Source organism: Tenrec ecaudatus, chromosome 12 (genome assembly GCF_050624435.1).
Source record: "Tenrec ecaudatus isolate mTenEca1 chromosome 12, mTenEca1.hap1, whole genome shotgun sequence".
Taxonomy (NCBI): domain Eukaryota; kingdom Metazoa; phylum Chordata; class Mammalia; order Afrosoricida; family Tenrecidae; genus Tenrec; species Tenrec ecaudatus.
The window spans coordinates 76983997-76991346 of record NC_134541.1 but is presented as its reverse complement, the minus strand read 5'-3'; the positions used below and the strand labels follow the sequence as shown (position 1 = coordinate 76991346).

The following is a 7350-nucleotide window of genomic DNA, read 5'->3' as shown; positions in this document are numbered from 1 at the left end:
ACCTGTCTTCCTCAAATTCCACCAGCCTTCCTTCCAGAAGCTCCTGCACCTGCGTCTCCATGCAGTTGCTGTCCTGCAGTCACAGCCAGCCCCTGAGAAGGGACAGATCACGGACCTGTGCCAGGAGGCTCCATCAGTGGGAGTGCAGACACTACTCATGCTCCTATTCTTGGAGCAGACCTCAACCCTGAATCGGTCCTCACTCCTGAATCGGTCACTCCCCCTCTGCAACACCAGCAGTCCCTGCTCCTGCTCCAGTTCCTGCTCCCAGGGCTGGTCTGCAGATAGGCTTGCCCAGGCATGCACAGCACCCTCCATACTACTGCTTCAGCAGCACCCACTACCCACACGAATGAAGGTTCATGGGAAGGGATCCCACCAGGTCACAGAGCTAAACCCCCTTTCACTGAATCAAAAAACATCGAATGGAGCTGTTAGAAATCGCAAAGGCCAGTGCAGTGAAAGCTTTAGGAATAACTAACCTTGACTTGACAGCTAGTCTCAGAATTCTGCCTGGAGCTAAAGAAACGAACATTGGAACAGCAGTACTGAATAACGACATGGAGTTGGAGCTGTCCGAAAAGTTAACCAAAGATGGAACGAAACGTCCCAGTGAAAATGTTCCTAGCCAAGAATCATAACTTTTAGTGTTAATATAAATTGTAGGGCTAAAGCTCCTGGTAAACAGACTTCTTCAGGATTGCCAAAATTGAATTTTAAAAAAATGCTCTTATGAACTGTAGTTTCCTAAGAGAAGAAAAATAAAGACTGAATTTGTCTGAGACAGCACTTAATTGAAAATTTCTAACATTATCCTATCTCCAAGAGCCATGTACTGGTAACTTGCCAATAAAACCCCCAAACCAAGAAGATTTAAGTACTTAAATATTTAACTATTAACATTTAAATCTGTCTTACAAATTAGGATTAGCTCAGGCTTTTCTACCAAAACCATTCAGGCAAGAAAGTAGTATATTCAAAACTGTGAGAGAGGAAAAAAACTGCCAACCAATAATATCCAGTAAAATTATCCCTCAAAGATGAGGGAGAAATAAAATAATTTACAGATAAACAAAAACTAAAGTAATTTGATAAAAGCAACAACTTTTACAAAATATATTAAAAGAAATTTTATGGACAAAGAATCTATCACAATAGACAGCCACCTAAAATTATCAGAAACAAATTATTATGGAAAAACCATTCTATTCAAGTAATACTCAAAGTCAAGCAGAACTACACAAATAAAAACAAGCAACCACAGATTACATTACACAATGTTTTTTAAAAAAAGGAAAATCAGACGGAAAAGAGTAGACAATAAACAGACAAATACAGAAGATATCAAGCCATTCACAAAATACAACAAACTGTTTTGAAATTGGCAAGAAAACCATAAAAAGAACAACCCTCAAAGAAAAAATTAAAACCTCAACAAAACAAAAAAGATCAAAATCATATGAGAAACAAACAATAAGATAAAAATGAAAAAGCAAGAGTTGTTTATAAGCAACCAACAAGTACAAGAAACAACACAAAAAATAACATGAAAATTGAAACCAGTAACACTACAAAAAAGCATAACAAGATATTGCCAACAAAACCATATTTACCATTAACAACACTGAATGTAAATGGATTGAATTCACCAGTTAAGAAACAAAGACTAACAGAATGGATAAGGAAACATAAACCTGTAACGTGCTGCTTACAGTCAAGTAATGGGAAATATACATATCAAGCTAACAGCAGTCAAAAGAAAGTTGGACTAGCAATGTTAATATCAGAAAAAATAAGCATCAAAGCTAATGACATAATGAAGCTTTAGTTGAACAAGAAACCATAACTAAAATGACCAATTTTGCAGCAAATGCAAGGTTATCAAAATAAATTAGCCAAACTCTTAGAGAAATGAAGAGACAAATAGAACATAATACAATAATACTAAGAGAATTCAGTACGCCACTTTCTAGCAAAGACTGCTCAACTAGAAAGAAAATAAACAGATTCAGAAAAATTAAACAACATAAACTTGATCTGTTAGACATATATATAGACACTTCACCCAACAAAAACTCATTTCACTTTTTTTTTTTCTAGAGCTCGTAGCACCTAATACAGGATAGATCATATTTTAGGCTGGCTATAAAGCAAGAATCAATCAATTCAAAAGCATCTAGATCTTACAAACCATCTTTTCAGATCACAATGCTGTAAAATTGGAAATGAACCACAGATTAATCAACTCAAAAAATCAGATACATGAGTGCTGGAACAATACTTGACTTAAAAAACACTGGGTTATTGAAGAAATTTTAAAAAACACCATCAAAACACTCCTTAAAACAAATGAGAACAAAAATATAAAGTATCAAAATCTTTGGGGTACTGTGAAAGTAATTCTCAGAAAACAATTTACATTTATAACTGCACGCATCAAAAATATAGGAAGAATTTTTTAAATACTTTAACATATACACTACAATAATTGGAAAAAGAAAAACTCTCAGATACTAGAAAAAGGAAATAGTAACAATTAGGACAGAAGTAAATGAATTAGAAAATTTTTCAAAACTATAGAAAAAAATCAACAAGATTCTTTGAAAAGATGAACAAATTGATAAACCACTGTCAACCCTAACAAAAGAAAAGAATGAGAAAAAGCAAATTACATGAATAAGAAATTAAATGGGCTACATTACAAAAGAACTAAATAGGAATAAAATAAATAATAAGACAGTATTTTTTAAAATTGTAATCCAACAAATTTGAAAATCTAGAAGAAATGGACTGATTTCTAGAAAGGCATTATTTACCTAAATTACTACAGATTGATGTGGCAAATTTCAACAAGCCTATAACACGAGAAGAAACAAATCTAGTCATAAAAAATTTCCCAACATGAAAAGGTCCAGAATCAAATGGGTTCACTGGGGATTCTGTCAAACATTTAGAGAATACCAATTCTATATAAACTATTTCACAACATACAAATGGACAATGTTCTACCTAACATATTTTACAAAGCAACCAGAACTTTTATATCTAAGCCAGCCAAGTGCATCGCCAGAATTGAAAATTACAGAGCAATAGCTCTAGTAAATATGCTATTTTGTTGTTGTTGTTGTTGTTAGGTGCCATCGAGTCAGTTCCAACCTACACAAGCCTCTGCACAACAGAACAAAACACTGCACGGTCGTGCACCTCTTCACGATGGTCCCTATGCCCGTACTCCTCCCCATCATTGCAGCCACTGTGTCTATCCATCTCGTCAGGGGCCTTCCTCGGTTTCACTGCCTTTCCACTTTGCCACGCATCCTGTCCTTCTCCAGTGACTGGTCTCTTAGGACAGACAATATGTCCAAAGTATATATGATGAAGTCTTGCCATGCTTGCCTCTAAGAAGAACTCTGGCAGTCTTTCTTCAAAGACTAAATGGCTTTGTCCTTTTAGCAGCCCATGGTATTTTCAATATTCTTCTCCAGCACCACAATTCAAATGCACCTAGTCTTCTACAGTCTTCCTTAGTTAATCCAACTTTCAGATGCAAATAAGGTGAGTGAAAATACCTTGAATTGGGTCAAGCACACCTTAGTCCTCAAAATGACATGCTTGCTTTTAAATACCCTACAAAGTTATTGTGCAGCAGATTTACCAAATACAACACAGCTTTTGATCTCTTGGCTGCTGTTTCCATGACCATTGATTGTGAATTCAAGCAAGAAAAAAATTGTTGACAACTCCAACCTTTTCTCCATTTAACATATTCCCTGATGGTCCGATTACGAGGAGTGTGGTCTTCTTAACATTGAGTCTTTGGAATCTATACCGCAGGTGACAATCCTTGCTCTTCATCGGCAAGTGTTTCAAGCACTCCTCCCTTTCAGCAAGTAAGGGTGTGTCATCTGCATAATGAAGGCTGTTAATTAGCCTTCCTCCAAACTTGATGCCACATATATTAGTATAATTCTTCAATTTCTTCATCCTTAGTTTTTGCAGTTGGTACATATATTTGAATAATAGTTGTATTGATTAGATTTCCCTGAAGGATGATAGGTATAATCCTATCACAGACAGCATTGTACTTCATGATGAATTTTGAAATGTCCTTTTGGACAATCAATGCCATGCCAATCCTCTTGATTGTGTTATTCCTGGCATAGTAAATCATATGATTTTCTGATTCAAAGTGGCCAATACGAGTCCATTTTAGTTCAATAATGCTTACAATGTTGATCTTTATGGGTTCCACTTCTCTTTTGTCAACTTCCACGTTTGCTAGCTTCATATTTCACAAATTCCAAGTTCTGCTCATTAGCAGAGTTTTGCAGCTATTTCTTCTTGCCTTGAGTCATGCACCATCAGCAAAGATAGATCCCAAAGTTTTAACTCCTACGGGCTTTCTCTAAGTCACACAGTCACGGTGACTCCACTCCAAGAAATTAGTTCCTCCTCAGTCAAAATTCCCATGCCCTCAGACCTGAGAGTCCCGTCCTCCAGCACCATCTCTCAAACTGATAAGCTTCCACTTTGTGGGTCTTCAGAATATGACAATATTTTTAAGTTTTGCATAAAATTTTCAATAGTTCCTTCCAAGTAGGGAACCAAGTCCTTCTTTGTTTCCTGTTCCTAGCCCGGAGATCCACTTAACACCTGTTTACTTTGGGTGACCCTGCTGGCATTTGAAATACCAGTGACATAACTTCCAGCATCACAGCAATATACAAGCCACCACAGTACAACAATGAATGTAGACACCAGTGTTTTCAATAAAACCCTAGCCAACAGAACCAATAGAGCACACACACACACACACACACAATACATCCTGCTCTAGCGAAATCCATACCAAATATACAAGGATGGTTTAATATTCAAAAACAATCATTGTAATTCACCACATAAATAAACTAAGGAAGACAAAGCACATTACAGTAATACTCCCGCTATTAAACAGCTCCAAGTTAGAACTTTCCATTACTCAAACAGTAAAGTTCAAAAGCATCTGATCAATGTTCATAGCTTTGCTCAATACTGGAACTGAAAATCTGACTTTAAAAACCTGTACTGGTCAAGAGTAAGTCAACCATCTCATCTCTCCTGGGACATAACGGAGCAATACTTCAGGCTGAGTGCTACTATTGATCAGACAACATATATTGCTTGTATTAGTGAATTAAAACATTCATCACTGGACCTTCTTTTTAGCTTTATTTTTGTAAAATATCTTAAGCATGGCTCCAAAGAAAGTGATACCAGCAGTAAAGCTAAGAGGAAGATTGTGAGAACAATACAGTTCAAGGTGATTTCTTAATCATGGCAGAATTTGGATTATATTGCTGCTTTGCTGATTTGGTGGTTGAAGTCAACATTATTGGTTTTTTTTAAAGGTGATTAAAGAAGCTAATGTAGGAAAAGGGGTGAAGTGGTTAACCTTGGGGGGGGGGTATGTGCAGACCATTGAGGAGGGTGAAGTTACTGTTAATAAAGCTAATAAATCGGAAAGTTACTATTAATGAAGGTAATAAATCAGGCACAACTTGATGGTCACAGCATGACCAAGACAGTGATATGAGAGGTTAAAAGTCTCCATAATGATTTGAAGTACTGGAAAAATGAATTTGTAAGTGTAATTTGGGGGTCTCAGAGCCAATTATTTTGTACTCCATTATTTCTGATTGGAAAATATATTCTGTTCTTGAACTTTTTGGTGTTTCAACCAAATGAATATGGGGAAACTTGTGTTTGATTACTGAAGCATCACTATTATATCAATCGATGCAGAAAAGGGCATTTGCTAAAATTCAACACCCATTTCTGATTAAAAAAATAATCAATAAAATACAAATGGAAAGGAAATTCCTCCACATAATAAAGGTTACATGAGACAGGGGAACAACAAGTGATCCAAAATCAGTGTCAAGGAGGCTGTAAGGGGCTTGGTAAGGATTCAGCAAGGGCAATGTAACCGAGAGAAATTACTAAAACCCAAATGAAGGTTGAGCATGATAGTGAGACAAAAGGGAAGTAAAAGGAAATAGAGGAAAGAACTAGGTGGCAAAAGGTATTTATAGAGGTCTAAATACTGGCATGTGCATATGTAAATATATTTATACAGAAGGGTGGGGAGAGACGTTCCAACCGGCTGCCCAGCCAACCCTCCATCAGCACCTCTCAGCCGCACTCTTGAGGCCCCCAGGCCTCCACCGCCGCCATGACTGCATCTCCCTCGCAGGTGCGCCAGGACTCAAGGCCGCCATCAACCGCCAAATCAACCTGGAGCTCTATGCCTCCTACGTCTACCTGTCCATGTCTTACTACTTTGACTGGGATGACGTGGCTCTGAAGAACTTTGCCAAATACTTTGTGCACCAGTCTCACGAGGAGAGAGAGCAAACACGCCAAGAAAAGGATGAAGTTGCAGAATCAACGAGGGAGCCGGTCATTCCTCCAGGATATCAAGAAACCAGACCGTGATGCCTGGGAGAGTGGGCTCAGCGCCATGGATGTGCGCTGCACCTGGAGAAAAGCATCAACCAGTCCTTGCTGGAGCAGCACAAACTGACCACGGACAAGAATGACCCCCATCTCTGTAACTTCATCGAGGCACATTACCTGGATGAGCAGGTGAAATCCATCAAAGTGCTGGGCGACTACGTCACCAACCTGGACAAGATGGGGCCCCAGATTTCTGGCCTGGTCGAGTATCTCTTCGACAAGCATACCCTGGGAGACAGTGATGGGATGGAAAGAGCTAAGCGGCAGCCTGGGCTTCCCCAAGCCACCAAGACAGTGCATGCATGTTGGGTAGACCTGCCCCTTTTTTGAAATTGTACCCAAGCATCCACTTCCGTTCTTCCATTTGTACCTTTCCTTCAGATAAAGTCTAAAGTCATTTAATAACCCCACCCAAAAAAATAACAGTAGGAAAATAGATCTACATGCATATGTTTATAGGTTTAGTATTAAGACAGCAGTTGGACATTGGGCCTCCAGTCAAGCACTTACTCAATGCAAGAACATATTGTTCTATTAAAGTGGCATTCCATGATGCACACCTTCCAGACATGATTGCTGAAGAAAAATATATCCATAAGCAAATGTGGTGACGAAAGCTGATGGTGGCCAGCTATCAAGAGATATAGCATCTGAGGTCTTAAAGACTTGAAGATAAACAAGCGGCCATCTAGCTGAAAAGCATCAAAGCCCACATGGAAGAAGCACACCAGCCTGTCTGACTACGAGGTGTAGAAGAGACCATTTATCAGACATCAAAGAACTGAAAATCCTATCAGTGAGTGCCCACTTTCCCGATATGATCACTGAAGACAAACACGTGCATAAGCAAAT

At 38.3% G+C, this 7350-nt stretch overlaps 1 pseudogene; it reads left to right on the top strand.

Annotated features, from left to right (window-relative positions):
- Positions 1-425: 425 nt before the first annotated feature.
- On the top strand, positions 426-6828 carry LOC142422721 (ferritin heavy chain pseudogene; annotated as a pseudogene).
- The last annotated feature ends 522 nt before the right edge of the window (positions 6829-7350 follow it).